At 40.3% G+C, this 13,299-nt stretch overlaps 1 protein-coding gene across 2 annotated transcripts in view; it reads left to right on the top strand.

The window, feature by feature from the left end:
• The first annotated feature begins 83 nt into the window (after window positions 1–83).
• LOC118222945 (Krueppel-like factor 12) overlaps window positions 84–13,299 on the top strand; it is a 52,820-nt gene continuing 39,604 nt past the window's right edge. Inside the window, exon 1 of one of the 2 annotated variants that reach the window (XM_035408898.1) lies at window positions 84–231. The gene's annotated coding sequence lies outside the window, so the exon portion shown is untranslated. Of the gene's footprint in view, window positions 232–262; window positions 452–13,299 lie in introns of those variants that run through there. The other variant, XM_035408896.1, reaches the window with a different exon arrangement.

The raw sequence follows: 13,299 nt of genomic DNA on the forward strand, positions 1-13,299 counted from the left end.
TCTCTCTCTCTCTCTCTCTCTCTCTCTCTCCCTCCCTCTCCCCTTGGGGGAGGGACTCTCATTACCACAGGCAAGCTCGGCGAGAGCTAACCATTCTTGTTGGAAACCTCCCACTAGGGGCCCTGTGTAATTTGATGCATGCTGTTAAAGCTTAGAGTATATTGTCCTTGCTTGCCTACGAAGCCTCCACCCACTGGCCCACCCTACATTTGAGCGGATCATGTGACCATGGTAAGTCATTTGCAAGTACAACAGTTCTCTGTGAGCCCCCATTCATTTCCTGAGAGCTGCGCTGAGCAGCTGAGGGGCTGAAAGGAGGGGAGTCAGAGAGAGAGAGAGAGAGCGAGAGAGTAAGAGCAAGCAAGAGCGTGCGAGAGGGAGAGCGAGAGAGAGAGAGAGCAACGGAGAACGCGAGGAAAACACTTTCCACTGCTCAGCAGCCTCTGATAAGGTCTGTGCTTTCTTTCTCCTGCTTTCTTTCCTCTCTTCCTTTTTTCTTTCCTTTTTGTTGGATTTTGTCTCTGCTTTTGTGCAACCCGGTCAGCTGTCACTGCAGTGTCAAAAAAAAATACCAAGCCATATCTCTTACCATACTGTACATTGTTGTTTGTTCATTGTATTGTACCCGGAAAATAAGCAAGCAAGAAGTCAGCAAAAACTAAATTAGCATCCCTTTTCTGTGCTGTACGAGACAACGTGCAGCCTAAACTGTCATCTGTAGAACAAATAGAGTGCTGGCATTATTGTCAGTAGAACAGTTGTACTTAAAAAGATTTCATTTTGACCATGGCTATATTGTTGTTTCCGTAATACTGCATAGTGCTGTAAACAAATGTTAAATTAGTATTATGATAGCATACATCAAGTAAACTGCAGAGCTGTTAACTGAAATAGTTGGGACTGCCTCATAATTCCTGTAAGACTGTGCAGATTGCGTGTGTTCACACCTTTTCTCATTAAGAGTTTGGCATGCTTTTGTAAAGGTGCACTGGGCACTTGTGTGGGAGGCTGTAGCGGAAGACTGTGGATCCCCATGCCCTTAAAAAACCCCAGATAATTTCCAAAGGTGCCGTGCGTGTGAGCTGTTTGGTGGCTGACAACACTGGAGGCTGCTTTGGGAGAGAGGAGAGGTGCCGAGGTAGCCGTTAGCAACGGGTTAAATACTCTGAGGCTTGGAAGGCGGTGGAAGGACACTGGGGGGGAGATGGGGGGGGGGGGTGTGCTGGGGGGGGGGTTAGGGTTTGGGTGGGCGGAGGAGGAGGCGGGTGTTTTCTGGGTGTTTGCAGGGGTGGTGTCTCAGATGTCATATTTTGCACTTTCACTTCCACGGCAGTAGTCAGTGGAATTGATGGGTAGCTGTCACATGTAACTGGGCAAGCTTTGTGTGTAGAGTTGTAGAGGGCTGGCCCCCCATGGTTTCTATTTTCAATGAAAGAGGACCAGGACCGAGCTAGAGGAAAGTGATATTGGTATGTGTGGTAGGGGGTTTGAGAGAAAAGGTGCAGGAAGGGAAATGGTGTTGTGACTCCAAAAACTGTAGATTGTGTTGAAAATTAGATTCCTCACAGGGGTTATCTTACTCTGTGTCAGCAGCACACAATACATGTTCACTGTTAAATCACCTCTGGAAGAGTAGATTTTATTCTGACAGAGTACAGTGTTTAGACTCATAAATGCTATCAGGGTTTTAAACAACACTGAATAATGTGCTCATCACATTACAATCAGGGTGAGTCATAAAGTGAGTGCAACAAAATGGCTTGTGTGTTTTTGCATTATGTGTGCTTCAGTAGGGCCTATTCTACCATCAGTATTTCACTGTTTTCAATATTTGACTTTTTTCGAACATATATCCAACAACCAATCAATCAGGCCACAACCAGTATCTATCAATTTATCCAATGCTGATGACCTGTTAAAAGAGAGGGGAAGGGGCACATGTACTGTACAGAGATGGGCATTCTCCTGTTTCTATCGATTGTCTGTTATAGTGTTGCTGATTTCTTCCATGGCCTCCAGAAGATGTTTTCTGGGCAATGCAGCCCGAGAGTCCCAGATAACAATTAGCAGCACATTGTTTGGATTTCCAGCTTTGGGCCAAGCTCAAGAAGATAACTCTCGGGACTTGAGGAAAGCATAGCTATATCTCAGCAAGCTTCCCCTGAGGTTTGACCATGTTAGCACTGGAGCTCAAGGAGGTAGCTGAGCTAGCCCCTGCTTTAGATCTGAGGGTTAATGCACAAAAAGTGGAACTTTTTTATCCTGTCCAGTAGGCACATAAGAATTCATAATGGCCACAGTCATAGGTTTCTTTTCAACTTTGGGGGGAGACATCCTGCTGGACCACCTAGTCCCACATAGTCAAACATCAAGATTCACAAGCATACTAGCAAGACCAATTCATATGGAAATATTGTGAGTGACATATCTTCCTGTCACCCCCCAAACCTATACTTATGATCATGGTAATGATTTTGAGCACACACACAGCATAATTACATATATATGCTGAGCTTTGGATCAATCATAACTCAATTTGGACTGTATTTGGATTTCTACACTTTTCTACAATGCAGGCCTATGCTATGTCCGTGATCTGAGAATATTTGCTTAGGAATTATGCATGTGACTAGAGGGTTGTAGGTTTGCATCCCAAGTGGAACATTGCTACTGTGCCACTGAGTATTTGAGTCACTTATTGCTTGTATACATATCCAGTTGTATAAATGGACTCTGCAGTAAAAAAAAAAATACAAGTGATTTTCCCAAGACAAAAACATCTGCTAACAACATACAAGGAACCTCCAAAAACTAGAAATGAGTTTCTCAGCAGTGAAGGGTTCAGTTAGTTTTGTAGTGGTGTGGGGGTACATTTTCCTGATATGGTTTTGGTACACTCATATCTCAGGCAAGGTCAATGTCATTTATTACTTAATCATACTGAGCAATGACGTTCACTTCACATGTTAAAACTGTGGTTTCCTGCAGAGATGGATGCCTCTGAAAGAAAGATGACAATAACCTCATCCTCAGACCACGAGTAATCACTCACTGGTTTGTAGAGCATGATACTGACATTATCTAGAGATCATGGCTTTTTCAGTCTCCAGCTCTGAACCCAGTGGATAATTCATGGGACATTCTGGAACACCAGAGACAGCGTATTGCATTTCCATCAGCTTTCTTGTGTAGGAGTGCTGTCGTACTCCTGCAGAGTTATAGGCTTCAGTAGACTATTCCATGGAGCATACAGGCCATATTGACTATATAGTGACTTTATGTTGGCATTTAAAATGTTGTTCACTACCTCTACAGCATGGGTTGGGTTCTCATCCAAAACAGAGTATGTTCAGAAACTGAGCCACATTATGTTGGCAGGGAATTGTGGGATATCTGTGGGCCAATGTCAGTGGCAAGCTGTGTCCTGGGTTTCCTAGCCACACCGAGTTTTTGATTAGTACAACCCCCCTCCTCCTCCCCAAGTGTGTGATTACAATCTCTGATACCACCCCCCCCCCCCAACTCTACATGAGTTCTGACTTCTGATGTGTGTGACTCTTGTTCATGATTTCTCACTACAAAATCTGTGTTCATCTTGAACAATTGACGCACACCCCCCACCTCTGCGCCCCCTGGCTTGTCCTCAAAATTTCTCTGGCACAAATACCCATGATTGGAGTTATAGTGTCACTGCTGCTATGAACTGTCAGCACCTGTGCACTCAGTGACCTCTGAATGCACAAGGGGGGTGGGAGGGATGACTCCAGTACTGTCATGCCATGATTTTCAAATGTACAAAAGTCACCAACAGATCACAGGTCACACATGATCACAGATGATAAAAAACAAGCCAATAGGCCTATCTGCAGGTATAGTTTGATCATTTGATGGGTAAGGCGTAATTTAATGGTACTTGGTGCCTTGGACAACTACATAATCGTGTTCTCCAAAATATTTCGATTTTCAGTAGAAATATAATCATCAGAAAAGAAAGAGCTGGACTGATTCATTGGACTGATTCATGAGTAAAATGGCAATATTCTAAAACACTGTTTGGTAATTATGAGTACAGACACAGATACATACTCTCAGACAAGCAGGTCCGGGGCAGAGGCAGCACAGAATTGGAATGTTCAGCGTTTTTGTGTTCTGCCTGGTCTTTTTTATATTGTGACATTTGTAAAGTTCCCAAATGCCCCTCTGCCTATCCCCTGGTACACTTAACCCCTGTCCTGCTTGTTCAGCCTAGTTGTGTTTACTAAAGTGCCATTTAGGACACACTGTGCTCACGGTGAGAAGGAAGAGAAAACAAACTGGGATAGATGAAAAAATAATAATAATTACAACTCACCAGGACTGGATCACTCACTACTGAATGCCTGATTACCCACCTACACATGTGCAGAAAAACAATATAAAAAATCAGAAATACCATTTTTAATTTCAGTTTATCGGAGTTCACAGCATATCGCAGTCGTTTAAAAACTAATTTCATACACAAAAATGGTTAGAGCTAAATCAACTCTGATCTCATACATTTAACATATCTGATGTGTACCCTTTTGTATTCATATCAAGGTAAATGAACACTGAATATTCTACCATGCAGCTGTGGGCATGGACTGGAAATGGCTGAGGCTGCAGGTGCAATTTTTAGCAAAGACTGTCGGTGTAATTTTTGCATCCCACAGAAAGGCTCTTCAACGTCAACCTGACAAGTGAAAACTGCTGGTTTGACAGGATTAACATTTTACTGTCACTTGGGTTACTGCATCACATTACAACTTCCTGTTCTGTTCTCTCAACTGAGTCGGTACAATAAGAAAAAAAAAAAATTGGCAAAGGGAAGCTTTTAGTTTTCTAATTACAGGTAATACATGGTTGTACAGTATGTACCTTCCTTTTTTGAGAAGACCAGACCAGGAGTGTTTAATCTTGTCTGAAAAAGGCTGGTGTGGGTGCAGGTTTTTGTTTTAACACAGCACTATGATACCTGATTCTGCTTTTCAAGGTTTTGATTGAAGACCATGAGTAGTCAATCAGTTGAATCGGGTTTTGTGTTCCTGGGCTAATTTTTGAGACGAAGACAGACGAATATGATTAACACTAATTCCAAGATTCTTCAGTCTCTTTCCCAGTATTTGTCTTCCTTATCATGCAGCCATTTGACCGACTTGTACTGTTGTGTTCTACATCTATTGCATTCACTCTATAGAAGTTGGACATGACACTATGATGCATCAAATTATACACATCATAGTGTCCACGTGTCCCTAAATCATTCTCATTCAATCATCTAATTGGCTAATCTTTCAAGATTCTACATGGCATGATAACTCTCCCATCCATTTCCAACTACCTTACATTGATGATTCTGGCACTGAGATCTGGTCATTTTGAAGTAATTGAGCCCTAATAGCAGAGCTTCCATCTCATTACACATATTTCATTGAGCAGTTTTCTATCTGGAAAATAAAAACACTAGAAAACGAAACACAACCATATTCTACTGGACCAACTTCTTCAATATCGTATTACTCAAATATGAAAACTCACAGCAGTCAAACTTGTGTTCATAATAATGAAGTGTATGCTGGGGGGCATTGTGCTGCTCTGTTATGTGACTTCTGGAATGGAGGGTTGACTGTCTTGTCCTCCAAAACATTTTTTCGGGAAATAGGGCAGTCTCATTCTTGATGAGGTCCAGGGCACCGTGCAGTTTGTACACCCTTTGTGTGCTTCAGCTTTGCATGAATCAGTGTGGACTTTGTTTACAGTTGTAGGTTGACCCTGAGGAGAAATTATTCAAACAACATGTGGGATCAATTTAAAGCCAGCAGCATTCCAGCCCATGACTGCATTTAACACTGGCAGGCCCGTGTTAATGTATATTGCTGTTACGGGCCATAACTCTCCTCAATTAGCAGTCACTGCCAGGGTATTTCCTGTTGGATAGTAACTGAGAATGAGAACAACAATACTTTGCGCAAAACCATGGGCTTATTTGGAGCATAAAAGTAAACACAGCTGCTGAGCATATTATGAAAGCATGCATGCTGTGGATAATTTAAACTGGGGAGAATGGTTCAGCATTTCACTAAAATAATAATAATAATAATAATAATAATAATAATAATAATAATAATAATAATAATAATAATTCCAAATACAATAGTTCTGATACACTGCGTGTTTCAGAGGAAAAATATTATGACATATGGCATATCTTGTTCCCCAGTGTTGAATATTTAGATTTTTTCATCAAGGTTTGATTTTATGCCATTAGCCTACCTATGTATTTATTTTTTTACTTAAGTGTGGCATTTTAGAATCATTCCTTTACAGCTAAAAAAAAAATGTTCTTTGTCTAAAACATATCTAAATTTGGGGACATGCATATTTATATTCACAATATGAATTTGTTAAATCATTAGTTATATTTTAGATTAGTTATATTTGAATGGATTGAGGGAAATGTGTACAATCAAGAACAGAACTAAAGCAAGCATTTTACAATAAAAGAGTCATCCTCTAATTTTGACCCAGATGTCTGAAAGCTCTTGTAGGGAAAGCGGGAACAATAACATGATCTTCTCATTTTCACATCAGCTGTTGTTCAATACCGCCATTGTCACTGTCGGTTGTCCCAGTAATTTAAAGTGGACTTACAAAAAATACACGTGTATAAGAGATACATTGTGCTTCCATTCGCTGCCATGCTCAGTGTGCTTTAAAGCCCACATACAGCATGTTCTTACCACTTAGCTTTTGGCATCACATTAAACTTAACTGAGTGTCCTAAAAAGCTCATTACAGCTGAGTTATCAAACTGTGCAGTGCGTTTTCAGGGTTAGCAATCAAATCCCTTCTTGTTGTGCTTCACATTGCATCACAGCAGTCGATATTTTATTCTTCTACCTCCCGCTCCAGTACGACATATACAGTACTTAATCCTAACGAGCATAGTCAGTGGCAGTGCTAAGGGTCACCAATTCGCTCACGAGTCTACATAGCACCGGCAAAGCTTCCCCCGAGCATTTTCTCTCAATTTTTACAATAGAAATAAATAATCAGCACCTCCATGTATCGACATAGCACCTCCTCCTTAACACCTCCAGGGAAAAAATCCTGGTGTCGCCACTGTGAAATAATGGTCTCAACTTATACGACGTGATGGACAATGCGCATGTAATTGTTAAAATTGTCTGCTCTTCGCTTGTGTTTTTTATTGAATTAATAACTCCCCAGAAATAGTGTTCTATGTACAGAGTGAAATGAATATATGTTAAGGCTTGCAGGCATTTCCTGGTCAAAATATGACAATATGATATCCATTTGTACGTTTTTTTTTTTTTTTTTTCACCTTGAATTTATGTACAACTTCACCTAATTACCTCTGGTCATTAGTCTCCATTATGAAATGTTCTGTCCAGGTGTCAAGTTTTCATAAATAGTTGGGCTGGCATTTAATGAAGGCTCAGCTCAGCCAGTGTAGAGATCACAGCAATCAAAAGCACCTTAATGAGGAAACTGGATTTTCACCCTAATGCTGAACACACCAGAATCTCTTACTTCATCCGTCATGGCAAACTAAGTTTTGACAAGTGCTATTGGCAATGAAGGAGCAACGATAGACAGAGAAAAGATAATAAGGTTCATGGAAAGGTGCTTCTGGATCAGGATATCTGAGTAATTACTTATTCAGTTTATTATATTTCTTAGTTATGCAGATAATATCAATGGGGGTTTTGTTGAAGACTAAATTTCATATTCTCATTCAAGATGCACACACAGACAGACATACACACACACAAGCACACACACACACAACAACAACAACAACAACAACAGCAACAATACTTGTGAGAAAAAGGGAGGAAAAGCCATTTAAAAAAAAAAAGCCATGGAAATATATTGTTTTGTTTTTATGGTATGTGTATGGACATGTATGCATGTTTTTGCCACAGAAGGAATAACTTCGTTATAAACGTTTAAAAGTTTTATTACCAAATACAATATCCTGTGGATGGCGTGAATATTTGATCACTGAGGTCAATATGCTTATTTTATATATGTCTATTTTACAGCTCTGCTATTCGTACAATACTTATTATATATTATGTTTTTTGACAGGGGGAGGAGCATTGTGGTGTTTATGGATCTACCGTTTCGCAGTAGCAAGCAACGTTAACAACATCTAGGTTATATTCAATATACTGTAAATATGCATGCATTTGCATATGACCAAAATGTGCAACTATCAGAGAATAAACACTGAATGCATAATGATAATACACTGACGATATTTACTAATCGCACTTTATGTCCATAATCTGTCTTCCTCCTCATATTCTCTTTGTTCAAGCTGAAAAGGCAAAGACAATGTGCAACTGAAAGCTTATCTTGAGAGAAAACCTGTGTATGTGTGTTCAGTGCGTGGTGAGAAGTTGATAATGGGGGAGGGGGGGTTTCTATTGGAGAGAGACGTTAGTGGTGGGTGAGTGCAACCAAAGGTCACAGTGCCACACTGCATACTGGTATAGCCATGTTACTATGGCACTGGAAGCTAGGCTTGTTTTTGATAAGCGGATATCCCTCAGACACCCATGCAATCTGGAAGTTCTACTGTCTAGTTTTGTTTTGAACAATGCCATGATGTAATAGGCGACAATTGCTGTGAGTGGTTAGGCAGGAAAATGTGGCTTGACACGTTTGTCTTTTTTAGTGGTAGCTACTACTAAGTTCAAACAGATGTTTGTTCAGTCATTTTAGACAGAAGCGAAAAGTGTTTGTGGTTATGTCGATACAAAAGATTCAGGAAAACATGGGTGTGGTAGGGCCTGGTTCTGACGACAGTGTGACATGAAAACATATTTAAGGACATAGATTGATGCAATAATTGTATTTTAAGCAGCATTCCCTGAACACTATTGTCTTTTCATAAACCTTGGCACAGGCCATATAACTGTGCTATTGGTCAACAGCTGCAGTGGTATTTTCACTTTCAGAGTAGCAAACATGAGGGAAGGGGAAAGGGAAAAAATGGAACAAACTGAAAGAGACAGAAAGGGATGAAAGACAAGGCCTTCAAAAGACCACTGTATTAAACTTTGCAATTACTAATAAGGCAAATCAGAAAGTGTACATGTCCTGATCATTGATTCAAAGTTCCATGACATGCCCTGTGTGACCTAACCATTTGCTTTTCCAAAACCAGATTATCATGAAATTAGAACTGGTTTGATAGTGGTCCTGCTAGGGGACTTCTGTCTAATGTGTATGTCAGTATCAGTCATTTATTTCTGAGGGGCACATGGTAAATTATTCTTTGACATCACAATGGCAATTGTCACAGACAGAGCTGACAGTTTCACTGTCCATCTCATTTCATTTGGTGTTACAGTGAAATCTGTTGGTTAGAATGACTCAATTCTGCATTTATTTACCTAAACAAGTTCCTGTCCTTGGATTAGACAGCTATGACAACTATGGGACCTTGAACCGACCCAGCCCTGCTTCTTGGGGGAATACTGACACAGTCTCTCCTGAGCAGGAGTAGCCAAAACTACTGGCCACTCTGTCTGAAAAATTCAGTTTATGCTCACCAGCTTGTTTTTGGAGAACAAGCTTGATGTTTATAAGGGGGGGGGGGGGGGTCACCTTCCTGTAAATGGACAGTTCCTTTGCAAATATTGAAGACCATGAAGAAGGCAAAGAGGACTCAAAGTCAGCATGCTACTACCTCCCAACAAACAAATATGTGGTGTTTGTTCATTAAATTCATGGTTTGAGTAGTTTACTGTATTTAAATTGTTCATATATTTTTTATTTGTGCAGTGATTGAAATAGGAAGAATATTCAAAATACAATTGAATACAATGGAATGAAAAACATAGCATTCAAAGAAAACACAAGCACGGCCTGTGAGGTCTTCAACAGACTATTGAACTAGGATCTAGGGCTCGAGTTTTGAACAGGACCCCCGGAAGTCCTTTAAGGGGGTACTGTAGTAGGTCTCTGGCCAGACTTGATATACACTGTCTATATATAGCATTGACAAAATATTTTAAAATACCTTATCTTAAATATAACCCCTTTAACTTATAATGGGGTCCCCTGGATGCCTTTGAGTCTGTGATGGGAATCCTTGGTTCGGAAAATGTTGAGAACTCCTCGTTTAGGGTAAAGAGCTTCTCTTCACAAGTCAGTGATTGCCAGAGTGCATATGTACTGATAGGAAAAAAATAGAAAAGCCATCCTGCTCTTGAGCCTGATTCAGAAATGTCCCAATGGCACCCAAAGCCTTTGGCTGACTCGTCCGCCAAAGAAAATGCACCTTATGAGACGGAAAATCTGAAGTCATTCACAGTGTGCCAGAAAAGATTTAAAAAATAATAATAAAACGGAGTCCAAAGTACATCTAGGGCTGAAGAAACACTCCACAAAGTGCCGCAGCACTGAGCGTGTTTGGAAATTTGAATGACCGGAGGTCCTTTTAGGAATTCATTTCGTATGCCGTCAGGACACGGTTCGGTTGCATGTGCGGTCTCTTCTTTACAGCGGCCATTTGCGGCGAGTTCTTTCGGCAGCCCTATTCAGAGGGATGTAGGAAACAGGCTGCCAATGAGCTGTCTAAGGGGGATGTGACAGGGTTAGCGCTACAGTGGATGTGTGGGCAGCACTGCTGTGGTGAAAACAATTTACATATCTGAACGGCACAACAGCATTAGTCAATCAAATCCTCAGAGTTTTGCGAGGTAAATGAGATGATTAACTCTGAAATGCCCACCGCTGTGAAACCATTCGTGAAACAAACTAAAATGTTGAATTTATTTGGTAGCTTACCTCGTACAGTACATTTAAATTCTTCAACTGGTTTTCTATTTTCAATTTTCAGTGATTTCCCAGTTCTTCACTACAAAAGAGAATTTAGTTCTCAGTTGACCTAAAAGCTACATATGATCACACAACAGCAGAGAAGTTCAAAAGATTGCAAAATGGCTTTCATAATCACTCATTAGAGGAAACAAAATGACTGCACAATGCAAGATGTGAGAAGAACACAGGATCAAGCAGCAGCCTCTCGGTGACTTTGCTGGGGGTTGTTTCTGGCTGACTCGTCACATTTTGAGGTGTTGGAGGCACCGCGAAGGGGAAGTGAAGCCCCAGCCAGCAGAGAGGCAGAGAGCAGGTCAGAGGACGCTGTTCTCGCTACAGCAGTTTGAGTTCAGGGTCTAGCTAAAACCGTGATTCACAAATGAACATTCCTGCTTTTAAATTCCACAATGACATAACAACTGCTCTCCCCAGAAGAGATCAGAGTGTTACTATTGTATTCTTATTGTACATGTCAGAGTATGATTACTGTAGATTTCAGAGTCTTTTTAAAAAATGTTGTTTACAGATCTGTGGAGTACTAATCTTTTTCAATAAATTATACTGCTTTAACAATATAAAAGATTTGGATTTGAACCAAGAACACCAACAACCATAATAATAATAATAATAATAATAATAATAATAATAATAATAATAATAATGTTTCCATTTTTATGTGTATGTTTTCTTCTGCCTTTTTGAAAAGGAGAGTAGGAATCTTCTGTACACATCTCTGCTTGGCTGCAGTCCACTTTCCCTGTGACTGCTCCCTTTGTTTCCCACAGTGCCCGTGGCAGGAGGTCTGCTCTCTGTGTCACAGATGCACAGACTGGCTGAGGGCACTGGACACAGGAACACGGCATTGTGGGAACAGAGTGTTTCTAAAGAAACCACTTGTGCCCACCCTCTTCTCCAGAAAAAGAAAATCGGGTTTCAGTGCCAAAACATTATACGATATATCATGAAATAACATTTCTTATCTTAAAAAAATGTCTTTAAAAATATTTTTGATTCTCACATTTGGTTGTCTTCCCCTGAGTCCATTATGTAAGCATTGTGAAGTGTTAATTTATTGTTTTCCAGCTGTTTGACAGAAATGTTTTCAGTGTAACCAAAGACACACTATAATGTACAGTAAATCTAACCTGATAAGAGAAAACCTTATATCACAGTATATTTGATCAGATAATGTGACAAGAAGGATTAAAATTTGTGGGACAAGTGGTTAAAATTCTTGCCATATCTGTGAGTAATGTATACACGATAGGAAGGTTTGTTTAACAATATAATCTTAATCCCTCATCTTTGGACTTTTTTTTGAAAACAAAGACAAGATTATCAGAATCATGAAATATACAAGTACAGATTTATTTTTGCTCAATAAGATTAATTGTTTTAAAAATGCTATCTGCATCTTGTATGCATTCAGTGTGCGTATAAACCTTTACTCAACAAAAGAAGCTATGATGATCTTGCATTATTAGTTGTTTATTGTAACATTATTTTGGAATTAAGAGGAATCATCTCTTACTGAATAAAGATTTTTTTGTACCATCTGTTGGGCTAATACAAGGAACTTACACATAGGCCCATTAGTCAGTGACTATTGTGTGCAGAAGACAAACAGAACTATAGAGGCTACACTGCAAGATGCAAACAACTAGTTAGCTGTAAAAACAGGATGGCCAGGTTGCAATAGAGTCTGCAGAGTTCTGGAAAAAGGTCTTATGGACAGATAAGACCAAGATTAACTTGTATCAGAGTGATGGCAAGAGCAAAGTGTAGAGGTCAAATGGAACTGCCCAAGACCCAAAGTGGTGGTGGGGGTGTTGCCATTTGGGCATGTATGGCTGCTAGATGTACTGGCTCACTTGTCGTCACTTGTGATGTACAGTAACTGCTGATAGCCACAGCAGAATGAATAGGGCAGGTGTTTTTTCTTCAATATGGTGGGAATTATCTCTCTCTCTCTCTAAATATATATATATATATATAGAGAGAGAGAGAGAGAGAGAGAAAGAGAGAGAGAGAAAGAGCGAGAGAGAGAGAAGTTTTTGAACCTAACTCTGGCTGGGGGAATGCATGAATTTGTTCTATGAATTGAAGGCTACAGCTAAGAAAAACCTATGCATGTTCTTAAAATGAGCATGTGCTAAGGTCGCAGGTGGGTCACAGAAGGTCAGATTTTCTTCAGAGGCCTGTCACCTCATATTGATCTGCTCGTCATGCGTCCGGCTTGCCATGGTGTTAACCTGCTGCAGCAGGGATTGATTCAGTCAGCAGCAATAGCCCTCAGGAAGGTTTCCACATGCTACTCAGGAAGCCAACTGCACACACATACATACGAGGACACACGCACACACACACACACACACTCACACACACGCAGACCTCACCTTCATTTCCTCAGTCTCTCTTACT

Source organism: Anguilla anguilla, chromosome 3, assembly GCF_013347855.1.
Source record: "Anguilla anguilla isolate fAngAng1 chromosome 3, fAngAng1.pri, whole genome shotgun sequence".
NCBI classification, from domain to species: Eukaryota; Metazoa; Chordata; class Actinopteri; order Anguilliformes; family Anguillidae; genus Anguilla; species Anguilla anguilla.